General features: G+C 49.8%; 35 non-coding genes and 1 pseudogene across 35 annotated transcripts; all 36 read right to left on the reverse strand.

Annotated features, from left to right (window-relative positions):
* Positions 1–1,069: 1,069 nt before the first annotated feature.
* On the reverse strand, positions 1,070–1,233 carry LOC135009902 (U1 spliceosomal RNA). The gene has a single exon (XR_010209387.1). It is a non-coding gene; the product is annotated as a U1 spliceosomal RNA (small nuclear RNA).
* Positions 1,234–1,907: 674 nt separating this feature from the next.
* Positions 1,908–2,070, reverse strand: LOC135009919 (U1 spliceosomal RNA). The gene has a single exon (XR_010209403.1). It is a non-coding gene; the product is annotated as a U1 spliceosomal RNA (small nuclear RNA).
* A 152-nt stretch (positions 2,071–2,222) lies between these two features.
* Positions 2,223–2,386, reverse strand: LOC135009909 (U1 spliceosomal RNA). Its single transcript, XR_010209393.1, has one exon. It is a non-coding gene; the product is annotated as a U1 spliceosomal RNA (small nuclear RNA).
* Positions 2,387–3,081: 695 nt separating this feature from the next.
* Positions 3,082–3,223, reverse strand: LOC135009857 (U1 spliceosomal RNA; annotated as a pseudogene).
* A 152-nt stretch (positions 3,224–3,375) lies between these two features.
* On the reverse strand, positions 3,376–3,539 carry LOC135009901 (U1 spliceosomal RNA). The gene has a single exon (XR_010209386.1). It is a non-coding gene; the product is annotated as a U1 spliceosomal RNA (small nuclear RNA).
* A 671-nt stretch (positions 3,540–4,210) lies between these two features.
* On the reverse strand, positions 4,211–4,374 carry LOC135009863 (U1 spliceosomal RNA). Its single transcript, XR_010209349.1, has one exon. It is a non-coding gene; the product is annotated as a U1 spliceosomal RNA (small nuclear RNA).
* Positions 4,375–4,526: 152 nt separating this feature from the next.
* LOC135009893 (U1 spliceosomal RNA) lies at positions 4,527–4,690 on the reverse strand. The gene has a single exon (XR_010209378.1). It is a non-coding gene; the product is annotated as a U1 spliceosomal RNA (small nuclear RNA).
* A 671-nt stretch (positions 4,691–5,361) lies between these two features.
* On the reverse strand, positions 5,362–5,524 carry LOC135009928 (U1 spliceosomal RNA). The gene has a single exon (XR_010209411.1). It is a non-coding gene; the product is annotated as a U1 spliceosomal RNA (small nuclear RNA).
* Positions 5,525–5,677: 153 nt separating this feature from the next.
* LOC135009911 (U1 spliceosomal RNA) lies at positions 5,678–5,841 on the reverse strand. Its single transcript, XR_010209395.1, has one exon. It is a non-coding gene; the product is annotated as a U1 spliceosomal RNA (small nuclear RNA).
* A 672-nt stretch (positions 5,842–6,513) lies between these two features.
* LOC135009871 (U1 spliceosomal RNA) lies at positions 6,514–6,676 on the reverse strand. Its single transcript, XR_010209357.1, has one exon. It is a non-coding gene; the product is annotated as a U1 spliceosomal RNA (small nuclear RNA).
* Positions 6,677–6,828: 152 nt separating this feature from the next.
* LOC135009884 (U1 spliceosomal RNA) lies at positions 6,829–6,992 on the reverse strand. The gene has a single exon (XR_010209370.1). It is a non-coding gene; the product is annotated as a U1 spliceosomal RNA (small nuclear RNA).
* Positions 6,993–7,663: 671 nt separating this feature from the next.
* LOC135009873 (U1 spliceosomal RNA) lies at positions 7,664–7,826 on the reverse strand. Its single transcript, XR_010209359.1, has one exon. It is a non-coding gene; the product is annotated as a U1 spliceosomal RNA (small nuclear RNA).
* A 152-nt stretch (positions 7,827–7,978) lies between these two features.
* On the reverse strand, positions 7,979–8,142 carry LOC135009881 (U1 spliceosomal RNA). Its single transcript, XR_010209367.1, has one exon. It is a non-coding gene; the product is annotated as a U1 spliceosomal RNA (small nuclear RNA).
* A 615-nt stretch (positions 8,143–8,757) lies between these two features.
* On the reverse strand, positions 8,758–8,920 carry LOC135009929 (U1 spliceosomal RNA). Its single transcript, XR_010209412.1, has one exon. It is a non-coding gene; the product is annotated as a U1 spliceosomal RNA (small nuclear RNA).
* Positions 8,921–9,072: 152 nt separating this feature from the next.
* Positions 9,073–9,236, reverse strand: LOC135009906 (U1 spliceosomal RNA). Its single transcript, XR_010209390.1, has one exon. It is a non-coding gene; the product is annotated as a U1 spliceosomal RNA (small nuclear RNA).
* A 672-nt stretch (positions 9,237–9,908) lies between these two features.
* Positions 9,909–10,071, reverse strand: LOC135009864 (U1 spliceosomal RNA). The gene has a single exon (XR_010209350.1). It is a non-coding gene; the product is annotated as a U1 spliceosomal RNA (small nuclear RNA).
* A 152-nt stretch (positions 10,072–10,223) lies between these two features.
* On the reverse strand, positions 10,224–10,387 carry LOC135009885 (U1 spliceosomal RNA). The gene has a single exon (XR_010209371.1). It is a non-coding gene; the product is annotated as a U1 spliceosomal RNA (small nuclear RNA).
* Positions 10,388–11,058: 671 nt separating this feature from the next.
* Positions 11,059–11,221, reverse strand: LOC135009874 (U1 spliceosomal RNA). Its single transcript, XR_010209360.1, has one exon. It is a non-coding gene; the product is annotated as a U1 spliceosomal RNA (small nuclear RNA).
* Positions 11,222–11,373: 152 nt separating this feature from the next.
* On the reverse strand, positions 11,374–11,537 carry LOC135009882 (U1 spliceosomal RNA). The gene has a single exon (XR_010209368.1). It is a non-coding gene; the product is annotated as a U1 spliceosomal RNA (small nuclear RNA).
* A 615-nt stretch (positions 11,538–12,152) lies between these two features.
* Positions 12,153–12,315, reverse strand: LOC135009850 (U1 spliceosomal RNA). Its single transcript, XR_010209342.1, has one exon. It is a non-coding gene; the product is annotated as a U1 spliceosomal RNA (small nuclear RNA).
* Positions 12,316–12,467: 152 nt separating this feature from the next.
* On the reverse strand, positions 12,468–12,631 carry LOC135009907 (U1 spliceosomal RNA). Its single transcript, XR_010209391.1, has one exon. It is a non-coding gene; the product is annotated as a U1 spliceosomal RNA (small nuclear RNA).
* Positions 12,632–13,303: 672 nt separating this feature from the next.
* On the reverse strand, positions 13,304–13,466 carry LOC135009865 (U1 spliceosomal RNA). The gene has a single exon (XR_010209351.1). It is a non-coding gene; the product is annotated as a U1 spliceosomal RNA (small nuclear RNA).
* A 152-nt stretch (positions 13,467–13,618) lies between these two features.
* LOC135009886 (U1 spliceosomal RNA) lies at positions 13,619–13,782 on the reverse strand. Its single transcript, XR_010209372.1, has one exon. It is a non-coding gene; the product is annotated as a U1 spliceosomal RNA (small nuclear RNA).
* A 671-nt stretch (positions 13,783–14,453) lies between these two features.
* On the reverse strand, positions 14,454–14,616 carry LOC135009854 (U1 spliceosomal RNA). The gene has a single exon (XR_010209346.1). It is a non-coding gene; the product is annotated as a U1 spliceosomal RNA (small nuclear RNA).
* Positions 14,617–14,768: 152 nt separating this feature from the next.
* LOC135009883 (U1 spliceosomal RNA) lies at positions 14,769–14,932 on the reverse strand. The gene has a single exon (XR_010209369.1). It is a non-coding gene; the product is annotated as a U1 spliceosomal RNA (small nuclear RNA).
* Positions 14,933–15,547: 615 nt separating this feature from the next.
* On the reverse strand, positions 15,548–15,710 carry LOC135009851 (U1 spliceosomal RNA). The gene has a single exon (XR_010209343.1). It is a non-coding gene; the product is annotated as a U1 spliceosomal RNA (small nuclear RNA).
* Positions 15,711–15,862: 152 nt separating this feature from the next.
* On the reverse strand, positions 15,863–16,026 carry LOC135009908 (U1 spliceosomal RNA). The gene has a single exon (XR_010209392.1). It is a non-coding gene; the product is annotated as a U1 spliceosomal RNA (small nuclear RNA).
* Positions 16,027–16,698: 672 nt separating this feature from the next.
* LOC135009867 (U1 spliceosomal RNA) lies at positions 16,699–16,861 on the reverse strand. Its single transcript, XR_010209353.1, has one exon. It is a non-coding gene; the product is annotated as a U1 spliceosomal RNA (small nuclear RNA).
* A 152-nt stretch (positions 16,862–17,013) lies between these two features.
* On the reverse strand, positions 17,014–17,177 carry LOC135009887 (U1 spliceosomal RNA). Its single transcript, XR_010209373.1, has one exon. It is a non-coding gene; the product is annotated as a U1 spliceosomal RNA (small nuclear RNA).
* A 671-nt stretch (positions 17,178–17,848) lies between these two features.
* Positions 17,849–18,011, reverse strand: LOC135009856 (U1 spliceosomal RNA). Its single transcript, XR_010209348.1, has one exon. It is a non-coding gene; the product is annotated as a U1 spliceosomal RNA (small nuclear RNA).
* Positions 18,012–18,163: 152 nt separating this feature from the next.
* On the reverse strand, positions 18,164–18,327 carry LOC135009894 (U1 spliceosomal RNA). Its single transcript, XR_010209379.1, has one exon. It is a non-coding gene; the product is annotated as a U1 spliceosomal RNA (small nuclear RNA).
* Positions 18,328–19,001: 674 nt separating this feature from the next.
* LOC135009915 (U1 spliceosomal RNA) lies at positions 19,002–19,164 on the reverse strand. The gene has a single exon (XR_010209399.1). It is a non-coding gene; the product is annotated as a U1 spliceosomal RNA (small nuclear RNA).
* A 152-nt stretch (positions 19,165–19,316) lies between these two features.
* LOC135009905 (U1 spliceosomal RNA) lies at positions 19,317–19,480 on the reverse strand. The gene has a single exon (XR_010209389.1). It is a non-coding gene; the product is annotated as a U1 spliceosomal RNA (small nuclear RNA).
* Positions 19,481–20,154: 674 nt separating this feature from the next.
* Positions 20,155–20,317, reverse strand: LOC135009916 (U1 spliceosomal RNA). The gene has a single exon (XR_010209400.1). It is a non-coding gene; the product is annotated as a U1 spliceosomal RNA (small nuclear RNA).
* Positions 20,318–20,469: 152 nt separating this feature from the next.
* LOC135009903 (U1 spliceosomal RNA) lies at positions 20,470–20,633 on the reverse strand. Its single transcript, XR_010209388.1, has one exon. It is a non-coding gene; the product is annotated as a U1 spliceosomal RNA (small nuclear RNA).
* Positions 20,634–21,307: 674 nt separating this feature from the next.
* Positions 21,308–21,470, reverse strand: LOC135009921 (U1 spliceosomal RNA). The gene has a single exon (XR_010209404.1). It is a non-coding gene; the product is annotated as a U1 spliceosomal RNA (small nuclear RNA).
* Positions 21,471–21,504: the final 34 nt, after the last annotated feature.

Consider the following 21,504-nt stretch of genomic DNA (forward strand, 5'->3'; position numbering starts at 1 on the left):
GCATTGGAAAATTCAGGGCTATGTCGTGTAGATGATGGCCTAACAGGAGGCTTTAAAATTTTCTTTCTAGTGTCCTTCGTTTGGGAGAAAAATGCAATGGTACAAGACAGCTTTTCCTTGCCAATATCTCTCTTTTGCAAAGAGCTGCGCATTGGAAAATTCAGGGCTATGTCGTGTAGATGATGGCCTAACAGGAGGCTTTAAAATTTTCTTTCTAGTGACCTTCGTTTGGGAGAAAAATGCAAAGGTACAAGACAGCTTTTCCTTGCCAATATCTCTCTTTTGCAAAGAGCTGCGCATTGGAAAATTCAGGGCTATGTCGTGTAGATGATGGCCTAACAGGAGGCTTTAAAATTTTCGTTCTAGTGCCCTTCGTTTGGGAGAAAAATGCAATGGTACAAGACAGCTTTTCCTTGCCAATATCTCTCTTTTGCAAAGAGCTGCGCATTGGAAAATTCAGGGCTATGTCGTGTAGATGATGGCCTAACAGGAGGCTTTAAAATTTTCTTTCTAGTGACCTTCGTTTGGGAGAAAAATGCAAAGGTACAAGACAGCTTTTCCTTGCCAATATCTCTCTTTTGCAAAGAGCTGCGCATTGGAAAATTCAGGGCTATGTCGTGTAGATGATGGCCTAACAGGAGGCTTTAAAATTTTCTTTCTAGTGACCTTCGTTTGGGAGAAAAATGCAAAGGTACAAGACAGCTTTTCCTTGCCAATATCTCTCTTTTGCAAAGAGCTGCGCATTGGAAAATTCAGGGCTATGTCGTGTAGATGATGGCCTAACAGGAGGCTTTAAAATTTTCTTTCTAGTGCCCTTCGTTTGGGAGAAAAATGCAATGGTACAAGACAGCTTTTCCTTGCCAATATCTCTCTTTTGCAAAGAGCTGCGCATTGGAAAATTCAGGGCTATGTCGTGTAGATGAGGCTAGAGCTGGGGAGGGTCTCTGCTCGGGCACCCCCCTGTCAAGTGAAGGAGATCCAACTGAGGCAGCACAAGGGAACTCTCGAAAGAAGAACAAGGCTAGAGGAAGATCTGAAACAAAGAAATCTGACTTTTACCAGAGCTGACCAGAGGAAAACACAAACACAGTCCCCCACTACCACAAATAAAGCAGTCAAGTTTCCCACATTAAGGGAAATCACAGGGGTCAGCATACCCAGAATGCAATGAATGAACCTCACCCTGGGAGAATAATCTTCATGACCATGGTATCTCCTATGCAAAATAAGTATGATTTGGGATAGAGCTGGGGAGGGCCGCTGCTCAGGCATATCTCTGTCAAGTTAAGGAGATTCAACTGAGGCAGCACAAGGGAACTCTCATCTGGGGACAACAACTGCAGGGAGAACACATATTTTCAGATAAACATGGGAGGGCAGAAGGCTGCCTAATACTGAAGCACCCCCAAACAACAAACCAAATGCAACAACTAGTGCAAGCATTCCTGGGGGAAGGCCTGCCGCAGATGGATTTGCATATGGTGATGTCATCCAAGCAGTGGGTCAAAGTTGGCTTCAACCCTCGTCTGCATATGAAAACAGAAAAGGGGCGTGCAGGGCATGGTGGCCTTTTGCGGCGCTTGTCTGACCCCTAGTTTGCATTAAACACCTCCACCCTCCTTCGGTGTGGGGCTCATGTTGGCTATGCCCCAGCCCCTGAAGCATTCAAGCTGATTTCTTGCAGCAGCTGGGCACTGTAACAGCTCCAGAGCTGCTCTGTAAGGCAAGTAAAAGGGTGTGGGCCCTGCAGCACTACCTGTAGTTTGCATTGTGCATTGGAAGGCACAAAGTAAGCAGACGGGAGGAGAAGTCAGGATAGTGCACAAGGGTATAGAAGGGAGCGGCTGAAGAAAAGAGAAGTGGAAACAGACAGCAAACTAGTCTGGAGAGAGACCTGAGACAAAGAGATCTGAATTATACGAGAGCCGACCAGGGGAAACACAAATTATGCAGTCAAGTTTCCCACATTTGGGGAAATCGCAGGAGCAGCACACCCAGAGTACAATGGGTGAGCCTTGCCCTGGGAGAAGCACCTTCATGATCATAGTATCTCACCTGGCAGGTAAGTAGGAGTTGGGCTAGAGCTGGGGAGGGTCGCTGCTCGTGTACCCCCCTGTAAAGTGAAGGAGATCAAACTGAGGCAGCACAAGGGAACTCTCGAAAGAAGAATAAGGCTAAAGGAAAATCTGAGACAAAGAAATCTGACTTTTACCAGAGCTGACCAGAGGAAAGCACAAACACAGTCTCCCACTACCACAAATAATGCAGTCAAGTTTCCCACATTTGGGGAAATCACAGCGGTCAGCATACCCAAAATGCAATGAATGAACCTCACCCTGGGAGAAAAATCTTCATGACCATGGTATCTCCTATGCAAAATAAGTATGATTTGGAATAGGGCTGGGGAGGGCCGCTGCTCATGCACATCTCTGTCAAGTAAAGGAGATTCAACTGAGGCAGCACAAGGGAACTCTCATCTTGGGACAACAACTGCAGGGAGAACATATATTTTCAGATGAACATGGGAGGGCAGAAGGCTGCCTAATACTGAAGCACCCCCAAACAACAAACCAAATGCAACAACTAGTGCAAGCATTCCTGGGGGAAGGCCTGCCACAGATGGATTTGCATATGGTGATGTCATCCAAGCAGTGGGTCAAAGTTGGCTTCAACCCTCGTCTGCATATGAAAATAAAAAAGGGGTGTGCAGGGCATGGCGGCCTTTTGCGGTGCTTGGATGACCCCTAGTTCGCATTAAACACCTCCACCCTCCTTCGGTGTGGGGCTCATGTTGGCTATGCCCCAGCCCCTGAAGCATTCAAGCTGATTTCTTGCAGCAGCTGGGCACTGTAACAGCTCCAGAGCTGCTCTGTAAAGCAAGTAAAAGGGTGTGGGCCCTGCAGCACTACCTGTAGTTTGCATTGTGCGTTGGAAGGCACAAAGTAAGCAGACAGGAGGAGAAGTCAGGAGAGTCCACAAGGGTATAGAAGGGAGGGGCTCAAGAAAAAAGAAGTGGAAACAGACAGCAAACTAGGCTGGAGAGAGACCTGAGACAAAGAGATCTGAATTATATGAGAGCCGACCAGGGGAAACACAAATTATGCAGTCAAGTTTCCCACATTTGGGGAAATCGCAGGGGCAGCACACCCAGAGTGCAATGGGTGAGCCTTGCCCTGGGAGAAGCACCTACATGATCATAGTATCTCACCTGGCAGGTAAGTAGGAGTTGGGCTAGAGCTGGGGAGGGTCGCTGCTCGGGCACCCCCCTGTCAAGTGAAGGAGATCCAACTGAGGCAGCACAAGGGAACTCTCGAAAGAAGAACAAGGCTAGAGGAAGATCTGAGACAAAGAAATCTGACTTTTACCAGAGCTGACCAGAGGAAAGCACAAACACAGTCCCCCACTACCACAAATAATGCAGTTGAGTTTCCCACATTTGGGGAAATCACAGGGGTCAGCATACCCAGAATGCAATGAATGAACCTAACCCTGGGAGAACAATCTTCATGACCATGGTATCTCTTATGCAAAATAAGTATGATTTGGGATAGGGCTGGGGAGGGCCGCTGCTCAGGCACATCTCTGTCAAGTAAAGGAGATTCAACTGAGGCAGCACAAGGGAACTCTCATCTGGGGACAACAACTGCAGGGAGAACACATATTTTCAGATGAACATGGGAGGGCAGAAGGCTGCCTAATACTGAAGCACCCCCAAACAACAAACCAAATGCAACAACTAGTAAAAGCATTCCTGGGAGAAGGTCTGCAGAAGACGGATTTGCATACGGTGATGTCATCCAAGCAGTGGGCCAAAGTTGGCTGGAACCCTCATCTGCATATGAAAAGAGAAAAGGGTTATGCAGGGCATGGCGGCCTTTTGCGGTGCTTGGATGACCCCTAGTTCGCATTAAACACCTCCATTCTCCTTCGGTGTGGGGCTCATGTTGGCTATGCCCCAGCCCCTGAAGTATTCAAGCTGATTTCTTGCAGCAGCTGGGCACTGTAACAGCTCCAGAGCTGCTCTGTAAGGCAAGTAAAAGGGTGTGGGCCCTGCAGCACTACCTGTAGTTCGCATTGTGCGTTGGAAGGCACAAAGTAAGCAGACAGGAGAAGTCAGGAGAGTGCACAAGGGCATAGAAGGCAGGGGCTCAAGAAAAGAGAAGTGGAAACAGACAGCAAACTAGGCTGGAGAGAGACCTGAGACAAAGAGATCTGAATTATACGAGTAGCCGACTAGAGGAAACACAAATTATGCAGTCAAGTGTCCCACATTTGGGGAAATCGTAGGAGCAGCACACCCAGAGTGCAATGGGTGAGCCTTGCCCTGGGAGAAGCACCTTCCTGATCATAGTATCTCACCTGGCAGGTAAGTAGGAGTTGGGCTAGAGCTGGGGAGGGTCGCTGCTCGGGCACCCCCCTGTCAAGTGAAGGAGATCCAACTGAGGCAGCACAAGGAAACTCTCGAAAAAAGAACAAGGCTAGAGGAAGATCTGAGACAAAGAAATCTGTATTTTACCAGAGCTGACCAGAGGAAAGCACAAACACAGTCCCCCACTACCACAAATAATGCAGTCGAGTTTCCCACATTTGGGGAAATCACAGGGGTCAGCATACCCAGAATGCAATGAATGAACCTCACCCTGAGAGAACAATCTTCATGACCATGGTATCTCCTATGCAAAATAAGTATGATTTGGGATAGGGCTGGGGAGGGCCGCTGCTCAGGCACATCTCTGTCAAGTAAAGGAGATTCAACTGAGGCAGCACAAGGGAACTCTCATCAGGGGACAACAACTGCAGGGAGAACACATATTTTCAGATGAACATGGGAGGGCAGAAGGCTGCCTAATACTGAAGCACCCCCAAACAACAAACCAAATGTAACAACTAGTAAAAGCATTCCTGGGAGAAGGTCTGCAGAAGACGGATTTGCATACGGTGATGTCATCCAAGCAGTGGGCCAAAGTTGGCTGGAACCCTCATCTGCATATGAAAAGAGAAAAGGGTTATGCAGGGCATGGCGGCCTTTTGCGGTGCTTGGATGACCCCTAGTTCGCATTAAATACCTCCACCCTCCTTCGGTGTGGGGCTCATGTTGGCTATGCCCCAGCCCCTGAAGCATTCAAGCTGATTTCTTGCAGCAGCTGGGCACTGTAACAGCTCCAGAGCTGCTCTGTACGGCAAGTAAAAGGGTGTGGGCCCTGCAGCACTACCTGTAGTTCGCATTGTGCGTTGGAAGGCACAAAGTAAGCAGACGGGAGAAGTCAGGATAGTGCGCAAGGGCATAGAAGGGAGCGGCTCAAGAAAACAGAAGTGGAAACAGACAGCAAACTAGGCTGGAGAGAGACCTGAGACAAAGAGATCTGAATTATACGAGAGCCGACCAGGGGAAACACAAATTATGCAGTCAAGTTTCCCACATTTGGGGAAATCGCAGGAGCAGCACACCCAGAGTGCAATGGGTGAGCCTTGCCCTGGGAGAAGCACCTACGTGATCATAGTATCTCACCTGGCAGGTAAGTAGGAGTTGGGCTAGAGCTGGGGAGGGTCGCTGCTCGGGTACCCCCCCTGTCAAGTGAAGGAGATCCAACTGAGGCAGCACAAGGGAATTCTCGAAAGAAGAACAAGGCTAGAGGAAGATCTGAGACAAAGAAATTTGACTTTTACCAGAGCTGACCAGAAGAAAACACAAACACAGTCCCCCACTACCACAAATAATGCTGTCGAGTTTCCCACATTTGGGGAAATCACAGGGGTCAGCATACCCAGAATGCAATGAATGAACCTCACACTGGGAGAATAATCTTCATGACCATGGTCTCTCCTATGCAAAATAAGTATGATTTGGGATAGGGCTGGGGAGGGCCGCTGCTCAGGCACATCTCTGTCAAGTAAAGGAGATTCAACTGAGGCAGCATAAGGGAACTCTCATCTGGGGACAACAACTGCAGGGAGAACACATATTTTCAGATGAACATGGGAGGGCAGAAGGCTGCCTAATACTGAAGCACCCCCAAACAACAAACCAAATGCAACAACTAGTGCAAGCATTCCTGGGGGAAGGCCTGCAGCAGATGGATTTGCATATGGTGATGTCATCCAAAGCAGTGGGTCAAAGTTTGCTTCAACCCTCGTCTGCATATGAAAAGAGAAAAGGGGCGTGCAGGGCATGGCGGCCTTTTGCGGCGCTTGGATGACCCCTAGTTCGCATTAAACACCTCCACCCTCCTTCGGTGTGGGGCTCATGTTGGCTATGCCCCAGCCCCTGAAGCATTCAAGCTGATTTCTTGCAGTAGCTGGGCACTGTAACTGCTCCAGAGCTGCTCTGTACGGCAAGTAAAAGGGTGTGGGCCCTGCAGCACTACCTGTAGTTTGCATTGTGCATTGGAAGGCACAAAGTAAGCAGACGGGAGAAGTAAGGTTAGTGCGCAAGGCCATAGAATGGAGCGGCTTAAGAAAAGAGAAGTGGAAACAGACAGCAAACTAGGCTGGAGAGAGACCTGAGACAAAGAGATCTGAATTATACGAGAGCCGACCAGGGGAAACACAAATTATGCAGTCAAGTTTCCCACATTAGGGGAAATCGCAGGGGCAGCACATCCAGAGTGCAATGGGTGAGCCTTGCCCTGGGAGAAGCACCTTCATGATTATAGTATCTCACCTGGCAGGTAAGTAGAAGTTGGGCTAGAGCTGGGGAGAGTCGCTGCACGGGCACCCCCCTGTCAAGTGAAGGAGATCCAACTGAGGCAGCACAAGGGAACTCTCGAAAGAAGGACAAGGCTAGAGGAAGATCTGAAACAAAGAAATCTGACTTTTACCAGAGCTGACCAGAGGAAAGCACAAACACAGTCCCCCACTACCACAAATAATGCAGTTGAGTTTCCCACATTTGGGGAAATCACAGGGGTCAGCATACCCAGAATGCAATGAATGAACCTCACCCTGGGAGAACAATCTTCAAGACCATGGTCTCTCCTATGCAAAATAAGTATGATTTGGGATAGGGCTGGGGAGGGCCGCTGCTCAGGCACATCTCTGTCAAGTAAAGGAGATTCAACTGAGGCAGCACAAGGGAACTCTCATCTGGGGACAACAACTGCAGGGAGAACACATATTTTCAGATGAACATGGGAGGGCAGAAGGCTGCCTAATACTGAAGCACCCCCAAACAACAAACCAAATGCAACAACTAGTGCAAGCATTCCTGGGGGAAGGCCTGCAGCAGATGGATTTGCATATGGTGATGCCATCCAAGCAGTGGGTCAAAGTTGGCTTCAACCCTCGTCTGCATATGAAAAGAGAAAAGGGGCGTGCAGGGCATGGCGGCCTTTTGCGGCGCTTGGATGACCCCTAGTTCGCATTACACACCTCCACCCTCCTTCGGTGTGGGGCTCATGTTGGCTATGCCCCAGCCCCTGAAGCATTCAAGCTGATTTCTTTCAGCAGCTGGGCACTGTAACTGCTCCAGAGCTGCTCTGTAAGGCAAGTAAAAGGGTGTGGGCCCTGCAGCACTACCTGTAGTTTGCATTGTGCGTTGGAAGGCACGAAGTAAGCAGACGGGAGAAGTCAGGATAGTGCGCAAGGGCATAGAAGGGAGCGGCTCAAGAAAAGAGAAGTGGAAACAGACAGCAAACTAGGCTGGAGAGAGACCTGAGACAAAGAGATCTGAATTATACGAGAGATGACCAAGGGAAACACAAATTATGCAGTCAAGTTTCCCACATTTGGGGAAATCGCAGGGGCAGCACAACCAGAGTGCAATGGGTGAGCCTTGCCCTGGGAGAAGCACCTTCATGATCAAAGTATCTCACCTGGCAGGTAAGTAGGAGTTGGGCTAGAGCTGGGGAGGGTCGCTGCTCGGGCACCCCCCTCTCAAGTGAAAGAGATCCAACTGAGGCAGCACAAGGGAACTCTCGAAAGAAGAACAAGGCTAGAGGAAGATCTGATATAAAGAAATCTGATTTTTACCAGAGCTGACCAGAGGAAAGCACAAACACAGTCCCCCACTACCACAAATAATGCAGTCGAGTTTCCCACATTTGGGGAAATCACAGGGGTCAGCATACCCAAAATGCAATGAATGAACCTCACCCTCGGAGAACAATCTTCATGACCATGGTATCTCCTATGCAAAATAAGTATGATTTGGGATAGGGCTGGGGAGGGCCGCTGCTCAGGCACATCTCTGTCAAGTAAAGGAGATTCAACTGAGGCAGCACAAGGGAACTCCCATCTGGGGACAACAACTGCAGGGAGAACACATATTTTCAGATGAACATGGGAGGGCAGAAGGCTGCCTAATACTGAAGCACCCGCAAACAACAAACCAAATGCAACAACTAGTACAAGCATTCCTGGGGGAAGTTCTGCAGAAGACGGATTTGCATACGGTGATGTCATCCAAGCAGTGGGCCAAAGTTGGCTGGAACCCTCATCTGCATATGAAAAGAGAAAAGGGGTATGCAGGGCATGGCGGCCTTTTGCGGCGCTTGGATGACCCTTAGTTCGCATTAAACACCCCCACCCTCCTTCGGTGTGGGGCTCATGTTTGCTATGCCCCAGCCCCTGAAGCATTCAAGCTGATTTCTTGCAGCAGCTGGGCACTGTAACAGCTCCAGAGCTGCTCTGTACGGCAAGTAAAAGGGTGTGGGCCCTGCAGCACTACCTGTAGTTTGCATTGTGCATTGGAAGGCACTTAAGAAAAGAGAAGTGGAAACAGACAGCAAACTAGGCTGGAGAGAGACCTGAGACAAAGAGATCTGAATTATACGAGAGCCGACCAGGGGAAACACAAATTATGCAGTCAAGTTTCCCACATTTGGGGAAATCGCAGGAGCAGCACACCCAGAGTGCAATGGGTGAGCCTTGCCCTGGGAGAAGCACCTACGTGATCATAGTATCTCACCTGGCAGGTAAGTAGGAGTTGGGCTAGAGCTGGGGAGGGTCGCTGCTCGGGTACCCCCCTGTCAAGTGAAGGAGATCCAACTGAGGCAGCACAAGGGAATTCTCAAAAGAAGAACAAGGCTAGAGGAAGATCTGAGACAAAGAAATCTGACTTTTACCAGAGCTGACCAGAGGAAAACACAAACACAGTCCCCCACTACCACAAATAATGCTGTCGAGTTTCCCACATTTGGGGAAATCACAGGGGTCAGCATACCCAGAATGCAATGAATGAACCTCACACTGGGAGAATAATCTTCATGACCATGGTCTCTCCTATGCAAAATAAGTATGATTTGGGATAGGGCTGGGGAGGGCCGCTGCTCAGGCACATCTCTTTCAAGTAAAGGAGATTCAACTGAGGCAGCATAAGGGAACTCTCATCTGGGGACAACAACTGCAGGGAGAACACATATTTTCAGATGAACATGGGAGGGCAGAAGGCTGCCTAATACTGAAGCACCCCCAAACAACAAACCAAATGCAACAACTAGTGCAAGCATTCCTGGGGGAAGGCCTGCAGCAGATGGATTTGCATATGGTGATGTCATCCAAAGCAGTGGGTCAAAGTTGGCTTCAACCCTCGTCTGCATATGAAAAGAGAAAAGGGGCGTGCAGGGCTTGGCGGTCTTTTGCGGCGCTTGGATGACCCCTAGTTCGCATTAAACACCTCCACCCTCCTTCGGTGTGGGGCTCATGTTGGCTATGCCCCAGCCCCTGAAGCATTCAAGCTGATTTCTTGCAGTAGCTGGGCACTGTAACTGCTCCAGAGCTGCTCTGTACGGCAAGTAAAAGGGTGTGGGCCCTGCAGCACTACCTGTAGTTTGCATTGTGCATTGGAAGGCACAAAGTAAGCAGACGGGAGAAGTAAGGATAGTGCGCAAGGCCATAGAATGGAGCGGCTTAAGAAAAGAGAAGTGGAAACAGACAGCAAACTAGGCTGGAGAGAGACCTGAGACAAAGAGATCTGAATTATACGAGAGCCGACCAGGGGAAACACAAATTATGCAGTCAAGTTTCCCACATTTGGGGAAATCGCAGGGGCAGCACATCCAGAGTGCAATGGGTGAGCCTTGCCCTGGGAGAAGCACCTTCATGATTATAGTATCTCACCTGGCAGGTAAGTAGAAGTTGGGCTAGAGCTGGGGAGAGTCGCTGCACGGGCACCCCCCTGTCAAGTGAAGGAGATCCAACTGAGGCAGCACAAGGGAACTCTCGAAAGAAGAACAAGGCTAGAGGAAGATCTGAAACAAAGAAATCTGACTTTTACCAGAGCTGACCAGAGGAAAGCACAAACACAGTCCCCCACTACCACAAATAATGCAGTTGAGTTTCCCACATTTGGGGAAATCACAGGGGTCAGCATACCCAGAATGCAATGAATGAACCTCACCCTGGGAGAACAATCTTCAAGACCATGGTCTCTCCTATGCAAAATAAGTATGATTTGGGATAGGGCTGGGGAGGGCCGCTGCTCAGGCACATCTCTGTCAAGTAAAGGAGATTCAACTGAGGCAGCACAAGGGAACTCTCATCTGGGGACAACAACTGCAGGGAGAACACATATTTTCAGATGAACATGGGAGGGCAGAAGGCTGCCTAATACTGAAGCACCCCCAAACAACAAACCAAATGCAACAACTAGTGCAAGCATTCCTGGGGGAAGGCCTGCAGCAGATGGATTTGCATATGGTGATGCCATCCAAGCAGTGGGTCAAAGTTGGCTTCAACCCTCGTCTGCATATGAAAAGAGAAAAGGGGCGTGCAGGGCATGGCGGCCTTTTGCGGCGCTTGGATGACCCCTAGTTCGCATTACACACCTCCACCCTCCTTCGGTGTGGGGCTCATGTTGGCTATGCCCCAGCCCCTGAAGCATTCAAGCTGATTTCTTTCAGCAGCTGGGCACTGTAACTGCTCCAGAGCTGCTCTGTAAGGCAAGTAAAAGGGTGTGGGCCCTGCAGCACTACCTGTAGTTTGCATTGTGCGTTGGAAGGCACGAAGTAAGCAGACGGGAGAAGTCAGGATAGTGCGCAAGGGCATAGAAGGGAGCGGCTCAAGAAAAGAGAAGTGGAAACAGACAGCAAACTAGGCTGGAGAGAGACCTGAGACAAAGAGATCTGAATTATACGAGAGATGACCAAGGGAAACACAAATTATGCAGTCAAGTTTCCCACATTTGGGGAAATCGCAGGGGCAGCACAACCAGAGTGCAATGGGTGAGCCTTGCCCTGGGAGAAGCACCTTCATGATCAAAGTATCTCACCTGGCAGGTAAGTAGGAGTTGGGCTAGAGCTGGGGAGGGTCGCTGCTCGGGCACCCCCCTCTCAAGTGAAAGAGATCCAACTGAGGCAGCACAAGGGAACTCTCGAAAGAAGAACAAGGCTAGAGGAAGATCTGATATAAAGAAATCTGATTTTTACCAGAGCTGACCAGAGGAAAGCACAAACACAGTCCCCCACTACCACAAATAATGCAGTCGAGTTTCCCACATTTGGGGAAATCACAGGGGTCAGCATACCCAAAATGCAATGAATGAACCTCACCCTCGGAGAACAATCTTCATGACCATGGTATCTCCTATGCAAAATAAGTATGATTTGGGATAGGGCTGGGGAGGGCCGCTGCTCAGGCACATCTCTGTCAAGTAAAGGAGATTCAACTGAGGCAGCACAAGGGAACTCCCATCTGGGGACAACAACTGCAGGGAGAACACATATTTTCAGATGAACATGGGAGGGCAGAAGGCTGCCTAATACTGAAGCACCCGCAAACAACAAACCAAATGCAACAACTAGTACAAGCATTCCTGGGGGAAGTTCTGCAGAAGACGGATTTGCATACGGTGATGTCATCCAAGCAGTGGGCCAAAGTTGGCTGGAACCCTCATCTGCATATGAAAAGAGAAAAGGGGTATGCAGGGCATGGCGGCCTTTTGCGGCGCTTGGATGACCCTTAGTTCGCATTAAACACCCCCACCCTCCTTCGGTGTGGGGCTCATGTTTGCTATGCCCCAGCCCCTGAAGCATTCAAGCTGATTTCTTGCAGCAGCTGGGCACTGTAACAGCTCCAGAGCTGCTCTGTACGGCAAGTAAAAGGGTGTGGGCCCTGCAGCACTACCTGTAGTTTGCATTGTGCATTGGAAGGCACTTAAGAAAAGAGAAGTGGAAACAGACAGCAAACTAGGCTGGAGAGAGACCTGAGACAAAGAGATCTGAATTATACGAGAGCCGACCAGGGGAAACACAAATTATGCAGTCAAGTTTCCCACATTTGGGGAAATCGCAGGAGCAGCACACCCAGAGTGCAATGGGTGAGCCTTGCCCTGGGAGAAGCACCTACGTGATCATAGTATCTCACCTGGCAGGTAAGTAGGAGTTGGGCTAGAGCTGGGGAGGGTCGCTGCTCGGGTACCCCCCTGTCAAGTGAAGGAGATCCAACTGAGGCAGCACAAGGGAATTCTCAAAAGAAGAACAAGGCTAGAGGAAGATCTGAGACAAAGAAATCTGACTTTTACCAGAGCTGACCAGAGGAAAACACAAACACAGTCCCCCACTACCACAAATAATGCTGTCGAGTTTCCCACATTTGGGGAAATCACAGGGGTCAGCATACCCAGAATGCAATGAATGAACCTCACACTGGGAGAATAATCTTCATGACCATGGTCTCTCCTATGCAAAATAAGTATGATTTGGGATAGGGCTGGGGAGGGCCGCTGCTCAGGCACATCTCTTTCAAGTAAAGGAGATTCAACTGAGGCAGCATAAGGGAACTCTCATCTGGGGACAACAACTGCAGGGAGAACACATATTTTCAGATGAACATGGGAGGGCAGAAGGCTGCCTAATACTGAAGCACCCCCAAACAACAAACCAAATGCAACAACTAGTGCAAGCATTCCTGGGGGAAGGCCTGCAGCAGATGGATTTGCATATGGTGATGTCATCCAAAGCAGTGGGTCAAAGTTGGCTTCAACCCTCGTCTGCATATGAAAAGAGAAAAGGGGCGTGCAGGGCTTGGCGGTCTTTTGCGGCGCTTGGATGACCCCTAGTTCGCATTAAACACCTCCACCCTCCTTCGGTGTGGGGCTCATGTTGGCTATGCCCCAGCCCCTGAAGCATTCAAGCTGATTTCTTGCAGTAGCTGGGCACTGTAACTGCTCCAGAGCTGCTCTGTACGGCAAGTAAAAGGGTGTGGGCCCTGCAGCACTACCTGTAGTTTGCATTGTGCATTGGAAGGCACAAAGTAAGCAGACGGGAGAAGTAAGGATAGTGCGCAAGGCCATAGAATGGAGCGGCTTAAGAAAAGAGAAGTGGAAACAGACAGCAAACTAGGCTGGAGAGAGACCTGAGACAAAGAGATCTGAATTATACGAGAGCCGACCAGGGGAAACACAAATTATGCAGTCAAGTTTCCCACATTTGGGGAAATCGCAGGGGCAGCACATCCAGAGTGCAATGGGTGAGCCTTGCCCTGGGAGAAGCACCTTCATGATTATAGTATCTCACCTGGCAGGTAAGTAGAAGTTGGGCTAGAGCTGGGGAGAGTCGCTGCACGGGCACCCCCCTGTCAAGTGAAGGAGATCCAACTGAGGCAGCACAAGGGAACTCTCGAAAGAAGAACAAGGCTAGAGGAAGATCTGAAACAAAGAAATCTGACTTTTACCAGAGCTGACCAGAGGAAAGCACAAACACAGTCCCCCACTACCACAAATAATGCAGTTGAGTTTCCCACATTTGGGGAAATCACAGGGGTCAGCATACCCAGAATGCAATGAATGAACCTCACCCTGGGAGAACAATCTTCAAGACCATGGTCTCTCCTATGCAAAATAAGTATGATTTGGGATAGGGCTGGGGAGGGCCGCTGCTCAGGCACATCTCTTTCAAGTAAAGGAGATTCAACTGAGGCAGCACAAGGGAACTCTCATCTGGGGACAACAACTGCAGGGAGAACACATATTTTCAGATGAACATGGGAGGGCAGAAGGCTGCCTAATACTGAAGCACCCCCAAACAACAAACCAAATGCAACAACTAGTGCAAGCATTCCTGGGGGAAGGCCTGCAGCAGATGGATTTGCATATGGTGATGCCATCCAAGCAGTGGGTCAAAGTTGGCTTCAACCCTCGTCTGCATATGAAAAGAGAAAAGGGGCGTGCAGGGCATGGCGGCCTTTTGCGGCGCTTGGATGACCCCTAGTTCGCATTACACACCTCCACCCTCCTTCGGTGTGGGGCTCATGTTGGCTATGCCCCAGCCCCTGAAGCATTCAAGCTGATTTCTTGCAGCAGCTGGGCACTGTAACTGCTCCAGAGCTGCTCTGTAAGGCAAGTAAAAGGGTGTGGGCCCTGCAGCACTACCTGTAGTTTGCATTGTGCGTTGGAAGGCACGAAGTAAGCAGACGGGAGAAGTCAGGATAGTGCGCAAGGGCATAGAAGGGAGCGGCTCAAGAAAAGAGAAGTGGAAACAGACAGCAAACTAGGCTGGAGAGAGACCTGAGACAAAGAGATCTGAATTATACGAGAGATGACCAAGGGAAACACAAATTATGCAGTCAAGTTTCCCACATTTGGGGAAATCGCAGGGGCAGCACAACCAGAGTGCAATGGGTGAGCCTTGCCCTGGGAGAAGCACCTTCATGATCATAGTATCTCACCTGGCAGGTAAGTAGGAGTTGGGCTAGAGCTGGGGAGGGTCGCTGCTCGGGCACCCCCCTCTCAAGTGAAAGAGATCCAACTGAGGCAGCACAAGGGAACTCTCGAAAGAAGAACAAGGCTAGAGGAAGATCTGATATAAAGAAATCTGATTTTTACCAGAGCTGACCAGAGGAAAGCACAAACACAGTCCCCCACTACCACAAATAATGCAGTCGAGTTTCCCACATTTGGGGAAATCACAGGGGTCAGCATACCCAAAATGCAATGAATGAACCTCACCCTCGGAGAACAATCTTCATGACCATGGTATCTCCTATGCAAAATAAGTATGATTTGGGATAGGGCTGGGGAGGGCCGCTGCTCAGGCACATCTCTGTCAAGTAAAGGAGATTCAACTGAGGCAGCACAAGGGAACTCCCATCTGGGGACAACAACTGCAGGGAGAACACATATTTTCAGATGAACATGGGAGGGCAGAAGGCTGCCTAATACTGAAGCACCCGCAAACAACAAACCAAATGCAACAACTAGTACAAGCATTCCTGGGGGAAGTTCTGCAGAAGACGGATTTGCATACGGTGATGTCATCCAAGCAGTGGGCCAAAGTTGGCTGGAACCCTCATCTGCATATGAAAAGAGAAAAGGGGTATGCAGGGCATGGCGGCCTTTTGCGGCGCTTGGATGACCCTTAGTTCGCATTAAACACCCCCACCCTCCTTCGGTGTGGGGCTCATGTTTGCTATGCCCCAGCCCCTGAAGCATTCAAGCTGATTTCTTGCAGCAGCTGGGCACTGTAACAGCTCCAGAGCTGCTCTGTACGGCAAGTAAAAGGGTGTGGGCCCTGCAGCACTACCTGTAGTTTGCATTGTGCATTGGAAGGCACTTAAGAAAAGAGAAGTGGAAACAGACAGCAAACTAGGCTGGAGAGAGACCTGAGACAAAGAGATCTGAATTATACGAGAGCCGACCAGGGGAAACACAAATTATGCAGTCAAGTTTCCCACATTTGGGGAAATCGCAGGAGCAGCACACCCAGAGTGCAATGGGTGAGCCTTGCCCTGGGAGAAGCACCTACGTGATCATAGTATCTCACCTGGCAGGTAAGTAGGAGTTGGGCTAGAGCTGGGGAGGGTCGCTGCTCGGGTACCCCCCTGTCAAGTGAAGGAGATCCAACTGAGGCAGCACAAGGGAATTCTCAAAAGAAGAACAAGGCTAGAGGAAGATCTGAGACAAAGAAATCTGACTTTTACCAGAGCTGACCAGAGGAAAACACAAACACAGTCCCCCACTACCACAAATAATGCTGTCGAGTTTCCCACATTTGGGGAAATCACAGGGGTCAGCATACCCAGAATGCAATGAATGAACCTCACACTGGGAGAATAATCTTCATGACCATGGTCTCTCCTATGCAAAATAAGTATGATTTGGGATAGGGCTGGGGAGGGCCGCTGCTCAGGCACATCTCTGTCAAGTAAAGGAGATTCAACTGAGGCAGCATAAGGGAACTCTCATCTGGGGACAACAACTGCAGGGAGAACACATATTTTCAGATGAACATGGGAGGGCAGAAGGCTGCCTAATACTGAAGCACCCCCAAACAACAAACCAAATGCAACAACTAGTGCAAGCATTCCTGGGGGAAGGCCTGCAGCAGATGGATTTGCATATGGTGATGTCATCCAAAGCAGTGGGTCAAAGTTGGCTTCAACCCTCGTCTGCATATGAAAAGAGAAAAGGGGCGTGCAGGGCTTGGCGGCCTTTTGCGGCGCTTGGATGACCCCTAGTTCGCATTAAACACCTCCACCCTCCTTCGGTGTGGGGCTCATGTTGGCTATGCCCCAGCCCCTGAAGCATTCAAGCTGATTTCTTGCAGTAGCTGGGCACTGTAACTGCTCCAGAGCTGCTCTGTACGGCAAGTAAAAGGGTGTGGGCCCTGCAGCACTACCTGTAGTTTGCATTGTGCATTGGAAGGCACAAAGTAAGCAGACGGGAGAAGTAAGGATAGTGCGCAAGGCCATAGAATGGAGCGGCTTAAGAAAAGAGAAGTGGAAACAGACAGCAAACTAGGCTGGAGAGAGACCTGAGACAAAGAGATCTGAATTATACGAGAGCCGACCAGGGGAAACACAAATTATGCAGTCAAGTTTCCCACATTTGGGGAAATCGCAGGGGCAGCACATCCAGAGTGCAATGGGTGAGCCTTGCCCTGGGAGAAGCACCTTCATGATTATAGTATCTCACCTGGCAGGTAAGTAGAAGTTGGGCTAGAGCTGGGGAGAGTCGCTGCACGGGCACCCCCCTGTCAAGTGAAGGAGATCCAACTGAGGCAGCACAAGGGAACTCTCGAAAGAAGAACAAGGCTAGAGGAAGATCTGAAACAAAGAAATCTGACTTTTACCAGAGCTGACCAGAGGAAAGCACAAACACAGTCCCCCACTACCACAAATAATGCAGTTGAGTTTCCCACATTTGGGGAAATCACAGGGGTCAGCATACCCAGAATGCAATGAATGAACCTCACCCTGGGAGAACAATCTTCAAGACCATGGTCTCTCCTATGCAAAATAAGTATGATTTGGGATAGGGCTGGGGAGGGCCGCTGCTCAGGCACATCTCTTTCAAGTAAAGGAGATTCAACTGAGGCAGCACAAGGGAACTCTCATCTGGGGACAACAACTGCAGGGAGAACACATATTTTCAGATGAACATGGGAGGGCAGAAGGCTGCCTAATACTGAAGCACCCCCAAACAACAAACCAAATGCAACAACTAGTGCAAGCATTCCTGGGGGAAGGCCTGCAGCAGATGGATTTGCATATGGTGATGCCATCCAAGCAGTGGGTCAAAGTTGGCTTCAACCCTCGTCTGCATATGAAAAGAGAAAAGGGGCGTGCAGGGCATGGCGGCCTTTTGCGGCACTTGGATGACCCCTAGTTCGCATTACACACCTCCACCCTCCTTCGGTGTGGGGCTCATGTTGGCTATGCCCCAGCCCCTGAAGCATTCAAGCTGATTTCTTGCAGCAGCTGGGCACTGTAACTGCTCCAGAGCTGCTCTGTAAGGCAAGTAAAAGGGTGTGGGCCCTGCAGCACTACCTGTAGTTTGCATTGTGCGTTGGAAGGCACGAAGTAAGCAGACGGGAGAAGTCAGGATAGTGCGCAAGGGCATAGAAGGGAGCGGCTCAAGAAAAGAGAAGTGGAAACAGACAGCAAACTAGGCTGGAGAGAGACCTGAGACAAAGAGATCTGAATTATACGAGAGATGACCAAGGGAAACACAAATTATGCAGTCAAGTTTCCCACATTTGGGGAAATCGCAGGGGCAGCACAACCAGAGTGCAATGGGTGAGCCTTGCCCTGGGAGAAGCACCTTCATGATCATAGTATCTCACCTGGCAGGTAAGTAGGAGTTGGGCTAGAGCTGGGGAGGGTCGCTGCTCGGGCACCCCCCTCTCAAGTGAAAGAGATCCAACTGAGGCAGCACAAGGGAACTCTCGAAAGAAGAACAAGGCTAGAGGAAGATCTGATATAAAGAAATCTGATTTTTACCAGAGCTGACCAGAGGAAAGCACAAACACAGTCCCCTACTACCACAAATAATGCAGTCGAGTTTCCCACATTTGGGGAAATCACAGGGGTCAGCATACCCAGAATGCAATGAATGAACCTCACCCTGGGAGAACAATCTTCATGACCATGGTATCGCCTATGCAAAATAAGTATGATTTGGGATAGGGCTGGGGAGGGCCGCTGCTCAGGCACATCTCTGTCAAGTAAAGGAGATTCAACTGAGGCAGCACAAGGGAACTTTCATCTGGGGACAACAACTGCAGGGAGAACACATATTTTCAGATGAACATGGGAGGGCAGAAGGCTGCCTAATACTGAAGCACCCCCAAACAACAAACCAAATGCAACAACTAGTGCAAGCATTCCTGGGGGAAGGCCTGCAGCAGATGGATTTGCATATGGTGATGTCATCCAAACAGTGGGTCAAAGTTGGCTTCAACCCTCGTCTGCATATGAAAAGAGACAAGGGGCGTGCAGGGCATGGCGGCCTTTTGCGGCGCTTGGATGACCCCTAGTTCGCATTACACACCTCCACCCTCCTTCGGTGTGGGGCTCATGTTGGCTATGCCCCAGCCCCTGAAGCATTCAAGCTGATTTCTTGCAGCAGCTGGGCACTGTAACAGCTCCAGAGCTGCTCTGTAAGGCAAGTAAAAGGGTGTGGGCCCTGCAGTACTACCTGTAGTTTGCATTGTGCATTGGAAGGCACAAAGTAAGCAGACGGGAGGAGAAGTCAGGATAGTGCACAAGGGTATAGAAGGGAGCGGCTGAAGAAAAGAGAAGTGGAAACAGACAGCAAACTAGGCTGTAGAGAGATCTGAGACAAAGAGATCTGAATTATACGAGAACCGACCAGGGGAAACACAAATTATGCAGTCAAGTTTCCCACATTTGGGGAAATCGCAGGAGCAGCACACCCAGAGTACAATGGGTGAGCCTTGCCCTGGGAGAAGCACCTTCATGATCATAGTATCTCACCTGGCAGGTAAGTAGGAGTTGGTCTAGAGCTGGGCAGGGTCGCTGCTCGGGTACCCCCCTGTAAAGTGAAGGAGATCCAACTGAGGCAGCACAAGGGAACTCTCGAAAGAAGAACAAGGCTAAAGGAAAATCTGAGACAAAGAAATCTGACTTTTACCAGAGCTGACCAGAAGAAATCACAAACACAGCCTCCCACTACCACAAATAATGCAGTCAAGTTTCCCACATTTGGGGAAATCACAGGGGTCAGCATACCCAAAATGCAATGAATGAACCTCACCCTGGGAGAAAAATCTTCATGACCATGGTATCTCCTATGCAAAATAAGTATGATTTGGAATAGGGCTGGGGAGGGCCGCTGCTCATGCACATCTCTATCAAGTAAAGGAGATTCAACTGAGGCAGCACAAGGGAACTCTCATCTGGGGACAACAACTGCAGGGAGAACATATATTTTCAGATGAACATGGGAGGGCAGAAGGCTGCCTAATACTGAAGCACCCCCAAACAACAAACCAAATGCAACAACTAGTGCAAGCATTCCTGGGGGAAGGCCTGCCGCAGATGGATTTGCATATGGTGATGTCATCCAAGCAGTGGGTCAAAGTTGGCTTCAACCCTCGTCTGCATATGAAAAGAGAAAAGGGGCGTGCAGGGCATGGTGGCCTTTTGCGGCGCTTGGCTGACCCCTAGTTTGCATTAAACACCTCCACCCTCCTTTGGTGTGGGGCTCATGTTGGCTATGCCCCAGCCCCTGAAGCATTCAAGCTGATTTCTTGCAGCAGCTGGGCACTGTAACAGCTCCAGAGCTGCTCTGTAAGGCAAGTAAAAGGGTGTGGGCCCTGCAGCACTACCTGTAGTTCGCATTGTGCGTTGGAAGGCACAAAGTAAGCAGACAGGAGGAGAAGTCAGGATAGTGCGCAAGGGCATAGAAGGGAGCGGCTCAAGAAAAGAGAAGTGGAAACAGACAGCAAACTAGGCTGGAGAGAGACCTGAGACAAAGAGATCTGAATTATACGAGAGCCGACCAGGGGAAACACAAATTATGCAGTCAAGTTTCCCACATTTGGGGAAATCGCAGGGGCAGCACACCCAGAGTGCAATGGGTGAGCCTTGCCCTGGGAGAAGCACCTTCATGATCATAGTATCTCACCTGGCAGGTAAGTAGGAGTTGGGCTAGAGCTGGGGAGGGTCTCTGCTCGGGCACCCCCCTGTCAAGTGAAGGAGATCCAACTGAGGCAGCACAAGGGAACTCTCGAAAGAAGAACAAGGCTAGAGGAAGATCTGAAACAAAGAAATCTGACTTTTACCAGAGCTGACCAGAGGAAAACACAAACACAGTCCCCCACTACCACAAATAAAGCAGTCAAGTTTCCCACATTAAGGGAAATCACAGGGGTCAGCATACCCAGAATGCAATGAATGAACCTCACCCTGGGAGAATAATCTTCATGACCATGGTATCTCCTATGCAAAATAAGTATGATTTGGGATAGAGCTGGGGAGGGCCGCTGCTCAGGCACATCTCTGTCAAGTTAAGGAGATTCAACTGAGGCAGCACAAGGGAACTCTCATCTGGGGACAACAACTGCAGGGAGAACACATATTTTCAGATAAACATGGGAGGGCAGAAGGCTGCCTAATACTGAAACACCCCCAAACAACAAACCAAATGCAACAACTAGTGCAAGCATTCCTGGGGGAAGGCCTGCCGCAGATGGATTTGCATATGGTGATGTCATCCAAGCAGTGGGTCAAAGTTGGCTTCAACCCTCGTCTGCATATGAAAACAGAAAAGGGGCGTGCAGGGCATGGTGGCCTTTTGCGGCGCTTGTCTGACCCCTAGTTTGCATTAAACACCTCCACCCTCCTTCGGTGTGGGGCTCATGTTGGCTATGCCCCAGCCCCTGAAGCATTCAAGCTGATTTCTTGCAGCAGCTGGGCACTGTAACAGCTCCAGAGCTGCTCTGTAAGGCAAGTAAAAGGGTGTGGGCCCTGCAGCACTACCTGTAGTTTGCATTGTGCATTGGAAGGCACAAAGTAAGCAGACGGGAGGAGAAGTCAGGATAGTGCACAAGGGTATAGAAGGGAGCGGCTGAAGAAAAGAGAAGTGGAAACAGACAGCAAACTAGGCTGGAGAGAGACCTGAGACAAAGAGATCTGAATTATACGAGAGCCGACCAGGGGAAACACAAATTATGCAGTCAAGTTTCCCACATTTGGGGAAATCGCAGGAGCAGCACACCCAGAGTACAATGGGTGAGCCTTGCCCTGGGAGAAGCACCTTCATGATCATAGTATCTCACCTGGCAGGTAAGTAGGAGTTGGGCTAGAGCTGGGGAGGGTCGCTGCTCG

Source organism: Pseudophryne corroboree, unplaced genomic scaffold, assembly GCF_028390025.1.
Source record: "Pseudophryne corroboree isolate aPseCor3 unplaced genomic scaffold, aPseCor3.hap2 scaffold_2270, whole genome shotgun sequence".
NCBI classification, from domain to species: Eukaryota; Metazoa; Chordata; class Amphibia; order Anura; family Myobatrachidae; genus Pseudophryne; species Pseudophryne corroboree.